Source organism: Schistocerca gregaria, chromosome X (assembly GCF_023897955.1).
Source record: "Schistocerca gregaria isolate iqSchGreg1 chromosome X, iqSchGreg1.2, whole genome shotgun sequence".
Classification (NCBI taxonomy): Eukaryota; Metazoa; Arthropoda; class Insecta; order Orthoptera; family Acrididae; genus Schistocerca; species Schistocerca gregaria.
This window is the reverse complement of record NC_064931.1, coordinates 325,081,625-325,105,511: the sequence shown is the minus strand read 5'-3', so window position 1 is coordinate 325,105,511 and position 23,887 is coordinate 325,081,625. Positions and strand designations below refer to the sequence as shown.

Sequence of the window (23,887 nt, the reverse complement as noted above, 5' to 3'; positions counted from 1 at the left end):
ATCAAGTTCTCTGCCAACCATGTCTGGAACAAATCTTGACATCAGGTTTAGCCAAGAGCGCAAAATGATCCATGGAACATGAAACTAACTAGTATTTCCTTTAAAATTGGAGTTACATAATGAGGACAAATCATGTCTGCATAAATTGCCTTCAATTTAAAGTTTATGTTCCTGCAACACAGACATAATTATGCTATGAGCTGTGAGCAAAACCCTATACTGCAATCTATTAACACTTTCATTTAGGTAGCAGTGGACTTTCAAAAGAACTCTATGACCAAATTAAACATCAAACACGATGAATTCATCCTTTATGGTCTAAAAGAACAGCCATCAGGCTTATGGCATCTGGAAGAGGTTCATTGTTGCTTCTAAAGCATTTCTAAATGGCAGCATCTTCAGACAGTGAAATACTGTATGTTGTCAATTTCTGACTTTTGGTGCAATACATGACCTATGATTAGCAATATTTATATTGCAACTGGCTAAAATAACTAAACATGCAATCAACCAAACATAATGGCAAAGCGATGAGAGCCTACAACTGCATGAACTCTTGTGGCTGCATGCACATTTTGACTCACATGAATCTGCTATCAAGTGGTGCCCCACTTCCAATAGAAAATACACCAACCTCAAGTATTTTAAAGCACACACCACGTCTGTCTCTCTCCTCTACTTGCACTTGCCACCAACATGTGATAATTGTTAGTACTTAGTCTGTTATCTAAACATGCAACCAATTACAGGTTACTAGAACCTGACTCCAAAAACAAAAACAGAAGACAGGCAATTACTCATCTCTAGATAACCTGATTCATGGTGCACAGGTATACATAAAAAATATTTGATGTAAAAATCTTTTGAACTGTAGATATTTTTGTAGCATGTATGTCCTATATGAGCTTTACATTTGTACACCTAGACTGAAACATGAAAGTGACTGCTTTGTGTGCCACAAGCAGGAACAATGTCAGAGGCTTCAATAAGGCAACACAGAAGCACTGACCAAAACTGACGGTTGCCCAAGTACTGAAAAATTAATTTTTCTTTTTCTTTCCCTACTTTTAACTTCAGAAGAGGTGACAGAGTGTAATCCATAAAAGACATTAATCCACACACTTCAAAAGCTTTGGCTATTCTAAAGAAGATAACATGACACAACAAAGATAAAGCAGATATGAAGCAGAGAGGTACAGATTGTGGAGATTATAAGCCTACTTGTAATTTTTTTTGACGTACAGTCACTTAGTGACTGTTGCCTTTACTTAGTATCGTAGAAACCATTTATGCACGTAAACCAGGAAAAACTAGAATCTAATCTCTTATATTCCTCAACTGTACTCTCTCAAAGACACTTATTGTTTTGCACACTACAGTCAAGGATAGAAATTCTGTTACTGAACAGAGTTAATATACACCAAGAGCAGTACGGATCACTGCAACGCAACAACCAGGTAGACAAATAATAGGAGATGGAAATGTCCCACAACTTTAGCAAGGAAACACAAAACTACATAAGTAAATCCACCATTGCCCAAAGATCTACAACATTTTTTAAATGTATTGCTACATTTTTTATATGCACTTTTCTCTATTTTTCCCATCTGCCAGTATCTTGACTTCACAGCTGTACTGTGGCTGTAACTGTAATTAGTAATAAATTTATATTATTTATTTAAATACCTGGTAATTTCTTATGGCTCCATGTACCATGTTTTAAAATACAGCAAATAAAGGTGGAGAAACTAGTTAATTAATTCAACACATAATTCACATTCATGGCACAGGAGGTGGAGAAGTACAAAATACCATTGTTTGATGGCATAAACTACAGCAACTGGAAATTTAAGACTGAAACACTTTTCAGTGAGCTGAAATTATTGAGTTTTATGGAAAAAACCCACATAGAAATGGTACAGTCTGTTCAAGAAAACAAACCTGAACAACATGCACAGAAGCAAGTTCTTTTGGGAGAACTTAGAAAAACAGTAAGAAGTATAATTTACAAATAATTCAAAGAGTTTCAGTCAGTTATTTGGAATACATCATGGACAAGGAAGCTGCCTATGACTTGTGGAATTCATTAACTCAAACTTTTAAGCAGTGAGGTATTATGGCTCATCAACTTTTATGAAAAAAAAAAGAACCACACACACACTGTTGACAACAGAGTTAACGCAGATGACAGTACCACTGAAAACTATTTTTTAAAGTTTTATAAGTTAATACATGATTTGAAAGCATCAGGTGCTAATATTGAAGAAACTGATATAATGTGCGGTTTGTTACTAACAATGTCTCCACAATAAAAAGTATGGAAACTTTCTCAAGACAGCAATTGAAAAATCAGTTTTTTTAAGGGTAGACCATTAGACAAAGAATTCTAAAAGTAATAAAAGATCATTAAACAAATTGTTTTTGCCAACAGCAAGGAGAAAGAAAGTATCAAGCAACAACCATGTATCAAGGTATGTACAATACAACCAAAGCTCGAGCTAAATATATTTGTTACAGAAGTGGGAAACCAGGTCATATTAGGGCACAACACAAGTTACATTGTCACAAAGGCATAAAAGTAACAGTTCTGTGGATGTAGTGAAAACTGTACAAGAAATAGATGGAAGTGAAAATAATTTTTCTTTCTCAGCTGTTATGGGAAGTTTTCCAGATGTCAAAGTATAGTGGTTTCTAGATTCAGCAGCAATAGAACATTTAGTTAATGTATCTAATCATTTGATAAATGTGAAGGAAATGGAAAATTCAATAACAATAAATGTTGACAAAACAGATTCATTTTTGTTTGCCAGTAAGGTTTGATTAGATTAGATTAGATTGACCCAAAAATTGAGATGATTCACATGGGTGTGGAACATGTCAAAAAGTATAACATAAAACATTTGAATGTAATACTCACTACCCTGATAGTTTGTGAGGAGATAGTCAAAACAGGTGAATATATTACAGTAAACTGGAACTGCTAATATTTACAGAATTAATACACTGTCAGAATGAAACATAGTTATGCACTTTTAATAAATTTATCATACACAGAATACCTAATCTTGACTGCTGTGACCAACTGCTACCAAAAATTGAATCTGACAGACTTTTTATTTTAGCTGGACTACCAGTCACTGTTAAGATATTCATCTACAGAGTAGAAGGACTAACCTATCCAAACGTCTTTCAAACTCTGTTTAAACTGTGCTTTATCTGAAAGCAAGATTTTAATGGTTGCTGGCAATTTATTAAAAATAAGTGTTCTTGAATATTGGACCCCTTTTTGGACCAAGGTAAGTGATTTTTAGGTCTTTATGTAGATTGTTCTTATTCCTAGTACTGATACTACATTTTGTGTTATTTGTTGGAAAGAGAGATCTATTACTTACAGTAATTTTCATTAAGGAATAAATACACTGAGAAACAACCATTAGAGAACAAAGTTCCTTGAACCGATTTCTACATGATGTTCTTGAATTTAGACCAAAATGATTCTTATTACATGCTTTTGCACACTAAAAACTTTTGCTTGGTTTGATGAGTTACCCCAGAATATGATTGCATATGACATAATAGAATGAAAAATGGCAAAGTGTGCAAGTCTTTTTATATCTCGTACATCTGACATCATTCTCACTGCAAATAAAGACTTGTTTAGGCACTTGAGCAATTCTGTGGTATGCACTTCCCAACTGAATTTATTATTGAGTTGTATTCACAGAAATTTAACACTGTCAGCCTCTTCGATCTGCATGTCTTCGTATGTTTATAAGCATGCTGGAAGGAAATCTCTTGCCGATTCTGAACTGCATCTAGTAGGTCTTTTCAAAGTTTAATGACAGTGAATTAGCTTTAAACCATTTATTAATGTCAGTCAAAATTTGATTAGAGATGTCATTAATGTACACAATAAAAAGCAATAGACGTAAGATGGAACCTTGAGGAACACCACATGTAATTAATTCCCAACCAGATGAAGACTGATTGCTTACTGCACAGGTATTTCACAATGACACCCTTTGTTTCCAGTTTGTTAGATGAGACTAACCATTTTGCAGCACTGCCGGTGACACCATAATATTCTAATTTACTTAAGAGGATGCTATGATTCACACAGTCAAAGACTTTTGATATGTTGCAGAAAATGCCAGTAGCCTCTAATTACGTATCTAATGAATTAAGTACATTCTCACTGTATGTGTACATAGCTTTCTTTAATCAGAGTACTTAAGAAACCCAAACTTTGACTTGAACAATATACTATTTGCAGTCAGATGCTTAAGGAGACCCTTTAACAGAACCTTTTCAAATGTTTTTAAAAAAAAGCCCAAAGTGAAATTGGTCAATAGTTTAATGGTATCTCTTTAACCCTCTTGTAAAAAAAGCTTAATTTCTGCATATTTTAACCAATCTGGATATGTTCTGCTGATAAGAGACTGATTAAATAAATAACTTATGACAGAATTCAACTTTCATGAGGACACTGATTAATTTTGTTATATGTTATCATGATCACTATAATACTTAGATTTTAAGGATTTTATGCTGGATGCTACTTCTTTGGGAGACATGTCATTTCCATTTTACTGAAGTTATTTGTAAAGACTGATCTCAGATACTCCATTGCACTGTTTACCATACCTGACGACTCCAAGCTGTCAGTGACAGAAACAAAGTTCTTGTTTAAAAGGTTTGCAACAATACATGCACTTGTTTCCAATGTCTCATTTATTTGGAGATACATCTGTTCCTCCTCCTTTTTGGCACCCCCTGTCTCTGTCTTCACTATATCCCAAACTGTTTTTATTTGGTTTCCTGATGTAATTATCTTTTTCTCTTAATAAAGCTGCTTTGATTTCTGGATTACTTGCTTCAATATTTTGCAGTGTTCTTTGCAATGTATTACAATGCTACCATCAGAGTTGTTCCTAGATACAGTCTCCTTTTTGTCCCATATGATATCTTTATTCCTAGTGTAATTCATAGTTTATTTTTAGACTTCTGTTTGATTTGAGTTAGCTATACGAGAAAACATTTTTCAAAAGAGGAAGTAACTTTATTAATTAATGCTTTGTATTTTCCATTTGAATCAGAAGTATTGTAATTATCTATCCAGTTCATGTCTTTGAGCAATCTCAAAATTCCTAATTCCTGTACTCAGATTTAGTGGATTTTCTATCCTGACAAGTTTCAACATTTAACACAAGATGCTAAATGTCATGATCACATAGCACATTTACTGTTGGTTTTGTGATTTGACTTTCTTCCTAGATTTGTCTACAAATATATTATCAATAGCAATCTCACAGTGTACTTACATACCATAATTGCAAAGTTCACAGTAGGCATTAAACTGAATGGCAGTGTTACTGATTGCAATAATCGTCCACTGATAGAGCTTTTCAATAAATCCACATTAAAATCACAAAAAAACCACAATTTCCTTGTTTTTTTTACTAAGAGATGGGGCAGCAGAACTTCCTGATTTTTTTATATATAAGGAGGTTAAAGTTTCCTGAAGGTTCTCTGTATATACTTAGCATTGTAAAGGGCTTATTATGAAATACTACTTCTGTTCTACAAGCTTCTAAGTGATACTTTGAGCAAAAGTTGATGTTCCAAGAATTGTCTGTTGAAAGAAATTTCAAAGATAAAAGCAGTTCTTGTAATGTCAGCTTTACTAAACAATTAATTTCAGTGTGTGAACTCTAAATTACTGGAGACTGCAATGTTTTAGAAAATTCAATGGGTTCAGTTCAAAAATGTGATAAAGTTATAACTGTAGCTCACAGAAAAGATTTGGGCATCTATACCGTTTCGCTCAAACATACTAGGAGTTATACATGCAGTACTTGCGTTCATGACAGTGATGTAGTCTTGTGCCATTAATGCTTAGGGCATTTGAACTTCAAAAATATGAAGAAATTTCATTATCTAGCAGAGGGACTGGACAAAGTACAGTTCTCTGAACCTGTAAATAAATGATCTGGATAGAGGATAAACAACATGATTACCACTTATTCAGTCACACAACCACTTTAAGTGATACATAGTAATGTGCTTGGTCCTATAATGCCTGTTTCTCTTGATGGAAAGAAATATATAGTTACCTATATTGATAATTATACTCATTTTACAGCAGTTTATGCTCTTCAATTTAAGTCTGAAGTGCTTCATTATATATGGAATGCCCACTGCAAATTTTAACATGAAAACAAATGGATTTAGATGCAACTAAGGTCGAGAATACAACTCAAATGAAATGATAAAATTCTTTGAAGAAAAGGTACTGCAATTCGAGTTTAAGGTACACACCTCAGCTAAATGGTGTGACAAAACAACTAAATCATATTACAATTGAAAAGGTTTGTTGTATAATTCTTGGATGCAAACATGGAACACAATTGTGGTCAAAAGTGGCACTGTCAGCTGTTTTATCATTAATTGTAGTCCTAGTTCATCTTTACATGGAGAAATCCAGTAAAGCTATGGTACGGAAGGAAGCAAAACTTTAAGAAACACGTGTTTGGGTGTGTTGCATACTTACACATTAAAATACGTCATGACTGGATACTTTTTCTTGCTATGGCTTTTAGGGTGCAAAACTGCTATGGTCATAAGCACCCAGTCTGTGACTAAGGAAAATGTAAAAAACCCAAACTGGAAACCAGCAACAATGGGAGCGAAACTCAAAAAAGTGGGGAAACTAAAAACAGAAGGAAAGCTTAAAAATCCACTATAGAAGGGGGGTTGTTTCTCCCCAAAAGGAGCCTCAAATGACTGATGTCATCTCACTGACACTAATTAACTCAAGAATGCGATCAGCTGAGCGCGTGTCATCTGCTAAAATGGAAGATATATCAGGCGACAGGTGCGTAACAGAGTAAAATAGTGGCACTCAAGTAAAAGGTGTCTCACCATCCACAGTTGAGAGCAGTGGGGACAAAGCGGGGGAGGATCGCCACTTAAAAGATGTCAATGGCTATAAAGACAGTGCCCTACCTGGAGTCTAGTTAAAATTACCTCCTCCTGACGACGAGTTCGGGAGGAAGAGGTCCAAGCACAGGGAAGAGCTTTCATGTCCCGCAATTTATTATTGGGAAGTGTCGACCAATGTGCGTGCCATAAAAGAGCAACACGACGACATAAAACACCCCGTAGATAGGCGAAGGGAACCATTCGAACAGCAGGCTGAAGAAGAGAGACTGCAGCCTTGGCCGCTATATTGGCCTCCTCGTTTCCACAGATACCAACATGTCCTTGGATCCAGAGGAATGCCACAGAAGCGACGAGCAAGTGGAGGCAGTCGTAAATCTGGTGGACCAGAAGGTGTACAGGGTAGAGAGCTTGGAGACTGAGTAGAGAGCTGAGCGAATCTGAGCATGTAATATACCGTATCTGCTGATGGCGACGGATCCATTGGACAGCCTGGAGATCAGCGTAAATCTCCGCAGTAAAAACCAAACACTGGTCGGGAAGCCAAAACAGATTAGGGGTCTCGCTAACAATATAGGCACTCCCAACACCAAATGATGTTTTTGAGCCATCAGTGTAAATAAATGTGGCATCTTTCATTTGTGTGAATAGAGCAGCAAATGCCCGACGATAAACAAGAGAAGGGGTACCATCCTTGGGAAACTGGCAAAGGTCACGAAGCAGGCAGGTCCGGGGCCGTAGCCAAGGCGGTGCTGTACCGCAAGTTGTCAAGAAAGTTTTAGGAAAGTGGAAGGAAAGAGAATGTAGCAGTTGACAGAAGCGGACTCCTGGTGGTAGTAGAGAGGAAGGGCGGCCTGCATACCCTAAATCCAAGAAAGCGTCGAAAAAAATGTCATGGGCCGGATTAGCACGCATGGAAGACAGATGGCTAGCATAACGACTCAGGACAGCTTGCCGATTGGACAGCAGAGGTTCAACAGTCTCAGCATAAATGCTTTCCAATGAGCTGGTGTAAAAAGCTCCAGACACTAAACGTAATCCACGGTGGTGGACAGAGTCGAGACGCCAAAGAATAAATGGCTGAGCAGAGGAGTAAACTAGGCTTCCATAGTCCAATTTTGAGCGCACTAAGGTGCGATAGGGGCAGTGAGGGACCACTCGGTCTGCTCCCCAGGAGGTACCATTCAGGACACAGAGGGTGTTTAGGGATTGCAGACAGCGAGCCGGAAGATAGGAAACATGGGAGGACCAGCACAATTTTCTGTCAAACATAAGACCCAAGAATTTAGCGATATCCGCAAACGGAAGGTTGACAGGGCCTAGATGTAAGGAAGGCAGAAGGAACTCTGTACGACGCCAAAAATTGACACAAACAGTCTTACTGGGAGAAAGGCGGAAGCCGATTTCGATGCTCCAAGAGTGGAGGCAAACGAGTAATCCTTCAAGATTTCGTTCAAGTAGGCTGGTGCGTTGAGATCTGTAGAAGATCGCAAAATTGCCCACAAAGAGGGAGCCCGAGACATCAGGAAGGAGACAATCCATAATTGGATTTATGGCAATGGCAAACAGTACAACACTTAGCACAGAGCCCTGGGATACCCCGTTTTCTTGGGAGAAAGTAGTGTTCACCCACACTTTAAATGTGCGCTCTGCCATAAATCCATGAAGAAAAAGGGGAAGCCGACCTCGAAAGCCCCCAGAGAACAGTGTGCGGAGGATGCCTGTCCTCCAACAGGTATTGTATGTTCTCTCCAGGTCAAAAAATATTGCTACTGTTTGGCGTTTCCTGAAAGAATTGTTCATGATATAAGTGGAGAGAGCAACAAGATGGTCAATGGCAGAATGATGTTTTCAGAAACCACATTGGGCAGGTGTTAAAAGACTTCGGGACTCCAACCACCAGGCTAAACGGGAATTCACCATATGCTCCAAAACCTTACATAAACTACTGGTGAGAGAAATGGGGCGATAGCTAGAGGGGAGATGTTTGTCATTTCCAGGTTTCGAAACAGGAATGACGATAGCTTCCCACCATCTTCCCATGGGAAAAGTACTGTTGGTCCAAATTCGATTATAAAGGGGAAGGAGGTAGCGCAGACTATGATATGATAAATGCAGCAACATTTGGATGTGGATACCATCCGGTCCTGGGGCGGAAGAGCGAGAAGAAGAGAGTGCATGTTGAAGTTCCCGCATGGAGAAAACAGTATTATAGCTTTCGCGATTTTGAGAGGAGAAAGCAAGAGGTCGCACTTCCGCTGCAAATTTCTTCGGGACAAAAGCTGGTGGGTAATTTGAAGAGCTCGAAATCTCAGCAAAGTGGTGATCCAATGAGTTAGAAAATGCGACGGGGTCCTCTAAGGTTTCATGTGCGACAGTGAGCCCATAGACTGGGGAGAAACTAGGTGTGTCAGAGAACCGTCAAATCCAACTCCAAATTTCCAAGGAGGGAGTGAAGGTGTTAAATGAGCTAGTAAAGAAGTCCCAGCTTGCCTTCTTCCTATCGCAGATGACGCGATGGCATCGTGCGTGGAACTGCTTATAGTGGATACAGTTGGCCAAAATAGGATGGTGGCGGAAAACGTGAAGAGCACGTATTGCGTCACGGCATGCCTCATTCCACCAAGGAACTGGTGGGTGCAGGGGCAAATCGGAGGTTGGGTTGGGTGTGGGATTGAAGGGACCAGACTGCTAAGGTCATCGGTCCCTTGTTCCACGATAAAATCACACGAAATAAAAAACTGTCAGTCGTTAAAAACGGAGAACTGAGACAAGGGACGACACAATACAAGAAAGACAGACAAAGACCAGACAAACGGAACTAAAATCACACCGAGTGTGAAGGTGGTTGGCCGACCATGAAAATAAGGAAAAGCCAACCACCAAATGACATTAAAACCCACAGTTTAAAACCACAGGCCAAAGGCCCAAGTCAATACAGGAAATAAAAGGACAAACACTCAAATCATACGATAAAAACCCCCTGCCTGAATAAAACCCAACACGAGGTCCGCCATAGCAACGTCATCACATAAAAGGGCAGGGAGGGTATCAGGCAGCGCAAACGTCTGCCTGAGTCCTGTTAAAAGCGGGCAGTCCACCAAAATGTGGACCACCGTCAGAGCTGCCCCACAGCGACAGAGCAGTGGGTCCTCCCGGCGCAACAAATGGCCGTGCGTCAGCCACGTGTGGCCAACGCGCAGCCGGCAGAGGACGACAGAGTCCTTCCGAGAGGCCCGCATGGAGGAGCGCCACACACCGTTCGTCTCCTTCACCGCCTGAAGTTTGTTGGGCGTGGGCAGGGTGCGCCACTCGTCACCCCAGGCACCAAGCACTTTCTGGCGCAAAAGCGACAGGAGATCACACTCCATAAGGCCGAGTTCCAGAGCCGGTGAACTCACTGCCCGTTTAGCCAGCGTGTCAACCCGCATTTTGCCCGGGATGCCGACATGACCTGGGGTCCAAACAAAGACCACGGAGCGGCCGCAACGGGCAAGAGCATGGAGCGACTCGTGGATGGCCATCACCAGACGGGAACGAGGAAAGCACTGGTCAAGAGCTCGTAAACCACTCTGGGAGTCACTACAGATGACAAAGGACTCACCTGAGCGGGAGCGGATATACTCTAGGGCGCGATAGATGGCAACCAACTCGGCAGTGTATACACTGTTCCCGGGTGCCAGCGACCGTTGCTCACAATGATCCTCTAGAGTAAGAGCGTAACCAGTGCGACCAGAGACCATCGAACCGTCGGTATAGGCCACGGCAGATCCGGGAAACTCGGCAAGGAGAGAAACAAAGCGGCGGCGGAGGGCCGGAGGAGGGACCCAGTCTTTTGGACCCTGTGCCAAATCCAGCCGAATGCATGGTCGGCGCACATACCAAGGGGGCAGACGGAGATTGGCCCGGAAAACAGGCGGGAGAGGAAAAAACTCAGTCCCACACAGTAGAGCCTGGATGCGAACCGCGATCGTACACCCTGTCCGGGGCCGCCTGTCTGGAAGATGGACGATCGAGTGCGGGAACAGGAGACGGTAGTTGGGATGCCCTGGCAAACTACAAATGTGGGCAGCATAAGCGGCCAGAAGTCAGTCGCGCCGGATCCGCAATGGAGGAACACCAGCCTCCACAAGTAAGCTGTCAACAGGGCTTGTCCGAAATGCTCCTGTGGCGAGTCGGATCCCGCAGTGATGGATGGGATCCAGCAATTGCAATGCTGATGGCGATGCCGAACCATAAGCCACACACCCATAATCAAGGCGGGACTGGATCAGCGCTTGATACAGCCGGAGAAGGGTGGACCGATCGGCACCCCATCCGGTGTGGCTAAGGCAACGGAGAGCATTTAAACGCCGCCAGCATGTTTGTTTAAGCTGCCTAATATGAGGCAGCCAAGTCAACCTGGCATCAAATACCAGTCCCAAGAACCGATGCGTCTCTACCACAGCAAGAGGTTCACCGTCAAGGTAAAGGCGTGGCTCAGGGTGAACCGTGCGACGCCGGCAGAAATGCATAACGCAGGTCTTCACGGCCGAAAACTGGAAGCCGTGCGCTACAGCCCACGACTGCGCCTTGCAGATAGCGCCCTGCAGCTGGCGCTCAGCAACTGCAATGCCAGCGGAGCTGTAGTAGAGGCAGAAGTCGTCTGCATACAACGAAGCTGCGACGGACGATCCCACCGCCTCAGCGAGCCCATTGATCGCAATTAAAAACAGGGAGACACTGAGGACAGACCCCTGTGGGACCCCGTTCTCCTGGACCCGGGAGGTACTATGGGACGCAGCAACTTGCACGCGGAAGGAACGATACGAATAAAAATCGGGAGCGGGCCCCTAAGACCCCACCCATGAAGTGTGGCCAGGATCTGATATCGCCAAGCCGTATCGTACGCCTTCCGCATGTTGAAGAAGACGGCAACCAGATGTTGGCGGCATGCAAAGGCTGTACGGACGGCAGACTCTAGGGAGACCAGATTATCGACGGCAGAGCGGCCTTTACGGAACCCACCCTGAGACGGAGCCAGAAGGCCTCGAGACTCGAGGAGCCAACTCAACCTCCGGCTCACCATACGTTCTAGCAACTTGCAAAGAACGTTGGTGAGGCTTATGGGGCGGTAGCTGTCCACCTCCAGCGGGTTCTTGCCAGGTTTCAACACGTGGAGGATGATGCTTTCTCGCCATTGAGACGGGAACACACCCTCAACCCAGATGCGGTTGAAAACATGTAGGAGGCGTCGCTGGCAATTCACAGAGAGGTGTTTCAGCATCTGGCTGTGGATGCGGTCTGGCCCAGGAGCCGTATCAGGGCAAGCAGATAGTGCACTCTGGAATTCCCAGTCGCTGAAAAGAGCATTGTACGACTCCGCGTGGCGCGTGTGAAAGGAAAGCCTCCAACTTTCCAACCGCTCTTTCCGGGAGCGGAAGGCCAGTGGGTAATTCGTAGATGCGGAACACTGAGCAAAATGCGCTGCTAACTGGTCCGCAATCGTGTCGGAGTCAGAACACACCACTCCATTCAGCGAAAGCCCAGGGACAGAGACAGGTGGCCGATAGCCATGGAGTCGCCTAATCTTAGCCCAAACCTGCGATGCAGAGGTACGGACGCCAATGGTGGAAACATACCGTTCCCAGCACTCCTGCTTCCGTTGGCGAATAAGGCGTCGGGCACGGGCACGGAGCTGTTTAAAAATGATGAGGTTCTCCAAGGACGGGTGCCGCTTATGGCGTTGAAGAGCCCGCCGGCGATCTCTAATCGCCTCTGTGATCTCGGGCGCCCACCAAGGCACAGTCCTCCGCCGAGGGGACCCGGATGAACAGGGAATCGCAGATGCCGCCACAGAAACGATGCCGGTGGTGACCGACTGAACCACCGCATCAATGGTGTCATGGGAAGGAGGTGCGATAGTGGCGAGAGAAGAGAACAAGCCCCAATCAGCCTTATTCAGAGCCCATCTGGAGGGGCGTTCAGAAGAGTGACGCTGTGGTAGTGACAGAAAGATGGGGAAATGGTCACTACCACATAAGTCGTCATGGACACTCCAGTGGATGGATGGTGAAAGTCCGGGGCTGCAGATAGAAAGGTCGATGGCCGAAAATGTGCCATGGACTACGCTGAAATGTGTCGGCTCTCCCGTGTTTAAGAGGCAGAGGTCAAGCTGCGAGAGAAGAGTCTCGACATCTCTACCCCGGCCAGTAATCGCGGCGCTACCCCACAGGGGGTTATGGGCGTTAAGGTCGCCCAGTAACACAAAAGGAGGAGGCAGTTGTGCTATCAATGCAGCCAACACATGACGCGAGACATCACCATCTGGCGGAAGATACAAACTGCAGACAGTAATAGGCTGAGGCGTCCACATCCTTACAGCGACAGCCTCTAAAGGTGTGTGAAGAGGTACACATTCGCTGTAGACAGAGTTAAGGATGTAGATGCAGACTCCACCAGATACCCTCTCATAAGCTGCCCGGTCCTTGTAATAACCCCGGTACCCACGTAGGGCAGGGGTCCGCATTGCCGGAAACCAAGTTTCCTGTAAGGTAATGCAGAGGAAAGGGTGACTGCTGATGAGTTGGCGAAGCTCAGCAAGGTGGTGGAAAAAAGCACTGCAGTTCCACTGGAGTATCGCTTTGTCCATGTCCGAAAAAGGCGTGAAGGGACCGAGGAGGCAGATCACGCCACTGGGTCACCTGCTGCCACCGATGGAGGACCAGTACAATCTGCTTCCATGGTGTCTGAGGGTCCGGCGAGATCCAGGTCCTCAGCGGACGCCCGGATCTCCACCTTATCCTCGGACGCAGGGCCTGTAGGGAGCAGTGGGGTGGATGCCACCGCGTGTTCCTTGGCCTTAGAGGTCTTCTTCTTCGTCTTATCTCTCTGGTCCTTGGGTTTCATTGGCTGGGAGGGCTCCCGCGAGTCAGTCTCCGGGACGGAGGAGGAGCGGGAAGCCCTGCGACCAGCCGCTGGTCTGCTTTTCTTCCATTGGCTGACGTCACCCTTCCCAGAGGTGGAAACCTGGGGAGGAAGGGACCCTTTCCATGCTATTCGAGCCGGGGAAGTTTGAGGCTTCCCCAGCTTAGAAGTGGGGACTGATGTCCCCGATGGTTGGGGGGTTGCTGCTCCTGAGGCAGGTAGTGCAGGAGCAGCAGGGAGTGAAGTGCCCCCCACCATCAAGGGGGCAGGTGTAGCGTTCCGGCTCTGAGAGGTGGCAGTCTGAGGGAGAGCTAATGGGGCCATAACAGTAGTAGCCGCAGCGTAAGAGGCAGTCATTCGAACAGGATGAAGGCGTTCAAACTTCTGCCTGGCCTCAGTGTATGTCAGGCGGTCCAGGGTCTTATACTCCATGATTTTGCGCTCTTTCTGGAAGATCCTGCAGTCCGTCGAGCAAGGCGAGTGGTGCTCTCCGCAGTTTACACAGATGGGAGGTGGAGCACATGGAGTATTGGGATGTGACGGGCGTCCACAATCTCGACATGAGAGGCTGGAAGTACAGCGGGAAGACATATGCCCGAACTTCCAGCACTTAAAGCACCGCATCGGGGGAGGGATATACGGCTTGACGTCACAACGATAGACCATCACCTTGACCTTCTCAGGTAAAGTATCACTCTCGAAGGCCAAGATGAAGGCACCGGTGGCAACCTGCTTATCCCTTGGACCACGATGTACGCGCCGGACGAAGTGAACACCTCGCCGCTCTAAATTGGCCCGAAGCTCGACATCGGACTGCAATAGAAGGTCCCGATGGAATATTATGCCCTGGACCATATTAAGACTCTTATGGGGCCTGATTGTAACCGGAACATCCCCCAGCTTGTTATAATCGAGTAACCGGCGGGACTGGGCGGAAGACGCCGATTTGATCAAAACCGAGCCCGAGCGCATTTTGGACAAGCCCTCCACCTCCCCGAACTTGTCCTCTAAGTGCTCGACGAAGAACTGAGGCTTCATGGATGTAAAGGATTCACCATCAGCTCTCGTACACACCAGGTAGCGGGGCGAGTATGTTTTGCTGGCATCCTTAGTCTTTATGGTGTAGCCAGGGAGGGGAACGATTTGGGGTCATATGTAGTTGCGTTGTATTGAGCCCTGGAACGCTTAGAGACTGCTGGCGGCTGGCCGCCAGTAAGAGATGATGTACCACGCTTCATTGCAGGTCATCCGCCCTGATGCCACCTACTCCGACCAAGGGCCCTCCCCACGGGCGCCACCCAGCCTCAGCAACGACCACCTGGCAGGATGGCCATTGCCGGGAGTCCCAATGCCCCAAGGAGATAGGCATCTACTCCTTGGCATACGCGGGGAGTTAACGGCGCTGGCATCAGCAGAGCGATCCCTGTGTAGTCAGAGGGCTACAACCAACAGGGTACATGGTGGCCCCACCACAACGGACTGGCTACCGTGCTGGATTTCAGGTGATGTAGTCCAATATCGTCATTGGCGCATAAAGCGACACAGCATAGCAGACTGCAATAAACTGCACCCAAGAACAAATCCACGCCCAAGAGATGGTAGGTGAGCGGGACTGCTAAGCGATGACGACAAACCTGGCTAGAGATGGTAATGCATGATGGACACATCGCTCCTTGTAAGGCGCCCTTCCCCAATCGGCTCGCTCTTCGGAAAATTTAGAAGGATGGAGGTCAAACCCGTTAGGGGACCATCTCACAAGGCCAAAACGTTTGAGACTCCTTTTAGTCACCTCTTACGACAGGCAGGAATACCGTGGGCCTATTCTTACCCCCGAACCCACAGTGGGTGCAAATCGGAGGTGCGAGGTATTGAATGGTCCGCAGCTGTAATAACAACTTCTGTAATATGAGTGACCTCATCATCAACGCTAGGAAAGTGACGGTCATCGAATGTCGCTAGAGATGAAAAAAAGTGTCCAATCGGCTTGGGAAAACTTCCAGCATCTCAGGCGCATATATGGCAGTTGTGGCTGCAATCTAAGGACACATGGAATGTGGTCACTCGAGTGTGTATCAGCAAGAGCAAACCATTCAAAGTGCCGAGCTAGCGGAACAGTACCGACTGAAAGGTCCAAATAAGAGAAATTTGTCGTGGAGGCAGACAAAAATGAAGGGTCCCCAGTGTTGAGGCAAACAAGATCCGCTTGGTGGAAGATGACTATCAATAGTGAACCGTGTGGACAAGGAGGCGGAGATACCCAAAGTGGATGGTGGGCATTGAAGTCCCCACCAGCAAATAGGGGGAGGAGGGGGGAGGGGGGGGGGGGGCGCAAAAGCTGACCAAGAAGGTGATCAGCTCTTGCCATTGGTGTGGATGATGGAATGTATACAGTACAAAAAGAGAAGGTGTATCCAGAAAGGGAAAGACGGACAGCAACAGCTTGGAAGGAACTGTTTTAAAGGAATTGGGTGATAATGGACAGTATCATGGAGAAGAATTATGAGTCCCCCATGTGCTGGAGTGCCATCAACAGAGGGGAGATCAAATTGGACTGACTGAAAATGAGGGAAAGTAAAGCGATCGTGGGGACATGGCTTTGTTTCCCGAAGACAGAAGATGACCGGCGAGTAGGATCATACGAGGATTGACAATTCATCTCAATTGGCTCGAAGGTCACAGATATTCTAATGGATAATGGGCACAGGGTGGACAGAAAAGGGACGAATGTGACCAAGGTTGCCCTCAACTCAACGACTGCTCAGAGCTGGTGGCCGACATCATGGAATGGCATTTAGCCAAAGGCAGAAGATCCTGATCCATAGGTTGCTCGGGAGCAGCTCCTGCCACCAGCAATCGGCCGGTTGATCAGCCGCCAGCAGTGCGCCTTGGCGACACAGAAGATGGCCGAGGGTGGTTACCGCCAGGTGGTTCTGTAGATGAGACACACCGTGGCCTTCTTGGAAACAGGACGTTGAGATGAGGGAGGAATCAATGGTTGTGAAGTCAGAGTATGTAAAAAATCTTCACAAGTAGGCTCTTTTTTGCAAGTCCGGGTGTCTGATTTTGGGGCTTGTGATTTAGCAGAACCCGATGAAGGGTGAGCCATAGAGTGGGCAGGTGATAGTGGGGAGGTTGAACGGACGACCTTTGCGCTGGACGATCTGACGACCGTGGCACTAAAGGTGACATCACAAGTCTGCGTGGCTGCCTCCTTTGTAGGCCGAGGAGAGGCAAGGACAGTGCTGTATTTACCTGCATGAGGCACAGTGGACTTTCGACTGGCAAATAACTTTCGAGTAGCAAAGGTCGACACCTTTTCCTTCACTCTGATTTCCCGAATGAGCCGTTCGTCTTTGAAAATGGGGCAATCTCTAGAGGAAGCAGTGTGGTCACCCATAAGTTGATGCAACGAGTGGATGGAGGTGGACAAGCACCCTCATGGGCATCCTTGCCACACACAACGCATTTGACCGGATTGGAACATGACTGGCTGGCATGATTGAACCGCTGACATTGATAGCAACGCCTAGGGTTTGGGATGTAAGGGTGAATGGAAATTATCTCCTAGCCCGCTTTTATGTTCAATGGAAGTTTAACTCTGCCAAATGTCAAGAAGACAGTACAGGTTGGAACCAAGTCCTTGTCAACCCTTTTCATGACTCTTTGAACAGCCGTTACGCCCTGGTCAGACACGTAGTTTTCAATTTCCTCATCGGACAATCCATCGAGGGAGCGTGTATAAACCACCCCGCATGATGAATTTAAAGTGCGGTGCACTTCCACCCGGACAGGGGTGGTGTGTAGCAGTGAAGTTCGCAGCAATGTTTGCACCTGGAGGGCACCGACTGCTTCTAACAAGGTGATCATTTAACTTTCGCTTGTGAGCAGACATAGTAGATGATGGGCCCCATGATTATCGGCGTCTCCGATGGCGCGCTCTTTCCTTGTGGGGCACTCCTGCCTTAGGTGATTGTTCACACCTCCCGCGAAAAGGACGGAGGGACCAATCGACACTTTCGCACGGTAACAGCTCAGGTAATCACCCCTCCCTGGACCTGGCCGTTACCAGGGGGTACGTACGTGTTCTACCTATGTACCTGGGGCAGGGAATTATGCGTTACCCCATCACTGGCTACTCGTGGGAATGAATGGGTCGGCCTTCAGACACACACAGAGAGGAAAAAAGAGAAAGGGAGGAAGAAAGGAAAGGAAAGAAAAGAAGAGAGGTCTCAAATGCTGCAGGGGAGAAGAGGGTAAAGAGAAGAGGTAAGGAAAAGAGAAGGACAAAGGAAGGACAGAGACTTGCCAGCAGAGAAAGTGAAGAAGAGAGACTGTTTTACAGTGTCAAGCGTCGGTCTCCAGGCGTAGGCACTAAACATACTCCCAGAGGGGGAGACAGGGAAGGGAAGAGGCAAAGGTGTGTGGGGAGAGGGGGGGGAGGATGGAGGATGGGGAAGGATGTGGGAAAGGAAGGTATGCAGCCCAGAAAGGAAAGAGAGCCACACTAGCTCGGGGTCTGACGCTCGCTACGCACGTATCCACAAAAGAGTTGTGGAGCCCCTTGGGGGGACTGAATACTGTCCCAAGAAATCAGATTATGCTGTACAATCAGCACAAGATTGTACTTGGAAGAGATGTAATTTTTGAGGATGATAAGTTTGTGTTTGAAGGTGAAAGTAGTGATGACTGGATCTTGAAGAAGACTGTTCAAATGAACAACATGACACAGAATGTAGCAGTAGGTCAGGGACATCAGAATGAAACTAACTTTGAGGAAAGCGAACAAACTGTTAAAAATAACTCAGAGTCCATTACTTAAGAAGAAGTGAAGGGAGCAAAGCTTACCTGGAAAAGTAATACAATAAAAAACGTAGCTATTTGGGGGAGTATGCAGTGTTAGCCTTGAATGCAGAAGCATTTGTGGAAAGCTTACCTCACAATATTGAAGATGTGAATGGTCAGCATGATAAAAAAAAAAAAATTGGCAAAAGCAATAAAGGAAGAACTGGAGTCTCTCAGTCATCTAACACAACTTGGACTTACACACCACTTCCGCCAAACAAAAGAGCCATTGACAGTAAGTGGGTGCTCAAAGCAAAAAGAGATGCACCTGGGAATACGGATAGATAGGTTTAGTCATTAAAGGTTGTACTAAGGTAAAAGGATGTGACTATGAGGAGACATATGCTCCAGTTACTCAACTCACAATATTGAGAACTTTTCTTAGTGTGGTGAATGAACATGATTTGCTTATGATACAAATGGATGAACAAAATGCCTCCTTCCATGTAGAACCAACTGAAGAAATTTGTATGAAAGTTCCTCAAGGTGTAAAAAAACAGAAGGGATTTGTATGAAAACTCAGTAAAAGCGGGCACCGTGAACTTTGAACATAACATTTGACAATTTGATGAAGGAAACTGGGTTTTATCATTCAGAAGTTGATAGGGGTCTCTATGTTGAATGCACCGATAATTATGATACTTTTTTTTTGCTACTAAGTGTAGATGATATGCTAATTGCTGGTAATAATAAAAGAAAAATTAAAACTAAAATTTTGAATGCAAGAAGCAAGAAAAGCAAAATTATTCTTTGGAATAAATATCAGAGGACCAATGACAAAATGTTTCTCAGTCAACATGCTAATCTTGAAAATTTATTGAAAAGATTCAACACAGAACACTGTAAACTCTATAAAACACCAGCAGATGTCAAAACCAATGAAGATTCTTGTGGTGACACAGTTGGAAATAAACCACACAGAGAATTAATACGTTGTTTGAGGTGTGTAATCATAGCTACAAGACCAGATATAAGAGCATCAATCAACTATTCCAATAGACATCAAAATAACCCAACAGAATTCCACTGGAAAGGTTTGGAACAAATTCTGTGGTATATTACAGGAACATTTGATGCTGGTCTGTTACAGAAAGGGAAATTCAAATGTTCTCCTCTGCAATGTTAATTCTGATTGGGGAAGTGGAGAGGACAACAGATCTATAACAGCACACATACAAAAAGTTTTTGGAAGTACTGTTTGTTGGGCTAAAAGGAGAGAGACTTGTGTTTCACTATATTCAATAGAAGCAGAATACATTGCTTTGGCAACAGTTACAACAGACACCCTGCAGTTGAAGAACCTCAAAGAATTTAAAATATTTATGAAAACTCCAAATGTTTCTGCAGATAATCAGAAATGCATATGTCTATTATAGAAGTGGGAACACAGACAACTGAAACATGTGGCTGCTACACAGTTTCATACACGAGTCACACAACGATGGTCATCTGAAATATTCAATACAATAGCTCTGATGAAGAAGTGTCAGACTTTAAAAAAAAAATTAAAAAAGCAACTATGAGTGTACAACTCTATAGACTGTTCACAGATAGAAATAGTGACATTTGCACACACTCAGTGAAATTATTAAATTGAGGCGTGTAATCACAATTCAATAATTATGCTTTGACTTATTTTCTCTTTTTTATGTGATTTTCACTCTGTTGGTTTCCTGTCTTTATGATAACTGTGGTAAGTAATAATTTGATATTATTTATCTAAATACTTGGTAATTTCTAGCACTAACAACAATACACATATCACCACCAGTTGTATTTACATCGGTAATGTATAGTTAATGTAGCAGCCATGTCAATCCATTTTTTTTATACCATTTACAATTTCAGTATGGGTTAAGTAACACAATACACGTTACATTGCAACCACTCTTTATCGGAGGTTTTAATGACTTACACAATACAAAATCAAATTAGCCCTACACACACAAAATATTAAATTTCATGGAGAATCTTGGTTTTGTTAGCATATGAATATTCATTTCGTTTCTCAAACAATGGAAAATCCAGGATGGAATGTAACTATATTATGAAAAGGAAAGTTGCTACTTACCATATAACGGAGATGCTGAGTCGTAGATAGGCACAACAAAGAAAGCTTATATAGTGGCACTATTTTCGTTGTCTGTACATTTTACAAGTAATCATATTTGTAAGGAAAATCTTAGAAAATAGCAACAATCCTGTATCAACTAACCAGAGTATCCATTTATATAACACAAGGAGAAAGCAGGACATACATGTTCAACATGCACACACAACACTAAAAGAGAATGGACCACTGCATACAGGAAACAGACTATACAATAAGCTACCTACAAACATTAAAACAATAAATTACACTTCAAAATTTAAAACTGCCGTCCATAAGTATGTATTGCAAAAATGTTATTATAGTATAGATGGATATTTTTAAACATAAAAATGTATTCCCAAATACTAAAAAAAGCATTGAATTACTTGAGTTACATATAATGTATGGACGCTGAACCTTCAGTTTTGATAATATTAAGCCTAAATCAATGTAAATATTCTTGGGGTTGGGTTTGGTTGTTTGTGGGAAGAGACAAAACTGCGAGGTCATAGGTCTCGTCGGGTCAGGATGACAGGGAAGGAAGTCGGCCGTGCCCTTTCAGAGGAACCATCCCGGCATTTGCCTGGAGCGATTTAGGGGAAATCACGGAAAACCTAAATCAAGGATGGCCGGACGCGGGATTGAACCGTCGTCCTCCCGAATGCGAAATATTCTTGTATGATTTAAAACATGTATTGTAAATCACAATGACTTTTCCAATATCATAATGTATACCTTGCACAACAAATGATCAAAAAGACCAATAAAAATGTAATGTGCCATCTCCGACTCAGCATCTACGTTATATAGTGAGTAGCAACTTTCCTTTTCATAATATTGTTACATTTCGTTTCTCACTGATTCACTATGTTTACGCTGCCGCAGACGTTAATTTTCGTGTGGTATGCACTTCAAATCAACGGATTTAATGAATTCAACATTACTACATAACCTAACAAACGCGAAAGATTACAGGTCATGAAGATTCATGGCTTTGTGGGAATAAAAGAAGGCAGCACACGAAGTTACACGGCGTGCCGAACTGACGCGAGCTGTGGATTTTGCAGCTCCCACCCGATTCGTGGCGAATTTTTATTTTACGCCTCCAATCATTTACTGTCACATAAATGTTTAATAAACGCCAGAAATCAATTTCTAGTCAATTCGCGCCGAACGTTTTCATTGGTTGGTGGTGCCTCCATCCTCATTGGGTGACTGCACTTTAGAGACTCTCTGGCATGGAGTATATCCACAATTTATTAACATTTATGGCCGATTCTACAGTTAGTCCGGTATTACACTATCAAATTTCTTTGTCAAATATCTTTGTCAAAGAAATTTGATGGGGTAATAGGGAACTCTGTCTAATTTCGTCCAATATTTGATCAATTCTAGGGCCTCACTGTAGATTTGATCAAAGAAGTCGCTTGTCTTCTGTTCACTGCAATGTGATATGTTACCACATGGAGCGCTAGCATCGCTGCAGCATTCTGTCGTCTGTAGTGTTTTTGTGTGACGGCAACTACAAAATTAATAGAGCTGTATGAAGCTGATGAGGCGCTTTACAATGTGAGGCACGCTGAATACAAAAATAGATTAAGAAGATTGGAGACCTAACCTAGCCCAACCCAAACCTCTCCTGTAGCAAGGAATCGGAGTGTTAGAGTGAGCCTGTCTTCGGCAGACGTAGCAGTTGTTAAGTGAATATTGTGCTTTGTGATGTGAGGATACACTTCATTGAGCACATACAGAAATGTATACTCATCCATTCTTAAGTAATTGGTGTACTATTTCACGTCCTCCACTATAAGCTCACTTAACAAGATTTGTTGAATGCTTTTATCGTGTCGTCGTAAAACCTATGGCTAAGGAGGAGGGGAGGTAGTAAGAACAACCTTGTCAGAGAATATACTTGGAATTTTTTATTCGTACGAAAGTTGGAACTTTTTCAAAGAATTTCTTTTGGTTTGAGAAGTTTCACCGGAGAACTGTCTCTTTTCTGTTCATAAGACCGACAAGGCAATTCACAGCTTCCTTCACGAAAGTCGATGACAGCTCTCGCGATTTTCGGTGCTTCGATACATCAGATGACATTCGAAAGGTGCCACTTTTGCATCAGCTGTTGTGTTTAAGACATAACGCTTGAATGTGTTAGTGTGGGATAGTGGGGGCGTCGGAGAGGAAATTTTCGGTACATACGTGTACGAGTTTAATGAGATGACAGAAAACTTCGTTCACCACAATATTCACTGATTGTGTGTCACCATCTGTCATATGATGAACTTCGATGAACCACCACTGTTCAGTTCCTAATAAAGTTCCATCACAATTTAATACTTACACCCTGTTATCAGGGTAAAACTTTTCATTGAACGATTTGTAAAGTAAATCGTTAGTTGAGTATACAGCACGAGACAATCGTTTCTATCAATTCCCTGTCAGGTGTGTGATTAGAGCTTGCCGTTAGCGAGAAAGTGCAAACAGCTGTTATGTATTCATAGTTTGTTTTGATGACAGCCTTGAGAGTATTTAGCGATAAGAGAGCTAATTTCGACCAGTAGCGTAACCCAACGCATATATTCCGTGTATCTCTGTAGGAATATTCGCACTGTTGCTGAAGGTAATAAATTTAATTTGAACGATGCAGTTTAAAGAATGTGTTTCCAAACAGCGTTCATTATTGTATGTTGTTTCCAGTTTTTTACTAGTATTGTGACTTGAATGTTTTATTAACCTAGATGTTACGTGACTTCACTAATCTTAAGTTGCGACGAAAGTTTGTGCTTTATTGAAAGATAATTTGATAAGACTAGTTTGCATGTACGTCGTTAGATCTTTATTCATTTTTGAAATAATTTCATTGGAGTGAAATATGGTCCAGAATTTGCTTAGAGGTATTGTGGCATCGCGTTCGTGGAAGACATTTTTGGCTTAAGAGATGTAAGTTTGACTGCTAATCGACAAATGAAACATTACTAATCAAATAAGTGTGAAACGTAATGATGACATCTCTTTTGGAACACGTACTTTATTATGTATTTGTGGTGTCCAATGAAGAAAACAAACGCAAATTACAAAGAACGGTTCTTGTGAAATCGGTTTTAGTCC

General features: G+C 43.7%; 1 protein-coding gene across 3 annotated transcripts in view; it reads left to right on the top strand.

Moving 5' to 3' along the window:
* Positions 1-22,879: 22,879 nt before the first annotated feature.
* The window catches only part of LOC126299231 (uncharacterized), a 251,445-nt gene continuing 250,437 nt past the window's right edge, over positions 22,880-23,887 (top strand). Inside the window, exon 1 of one of the 3 annotated variants that reach the window (XM_049991015.1) lies at positions 22,880-23,399. The gene's annotated coding sequence lies outside the window, so the exon portion shown is untranslated. Of the gene's footprint in view, positions 23,400-23,579; positions 23,720-23,887 lie in introns of those variants that run through there. The other 2 variants (XM_049991014.1, XM_049991016.1) reach the window with 2 other exon arrangements.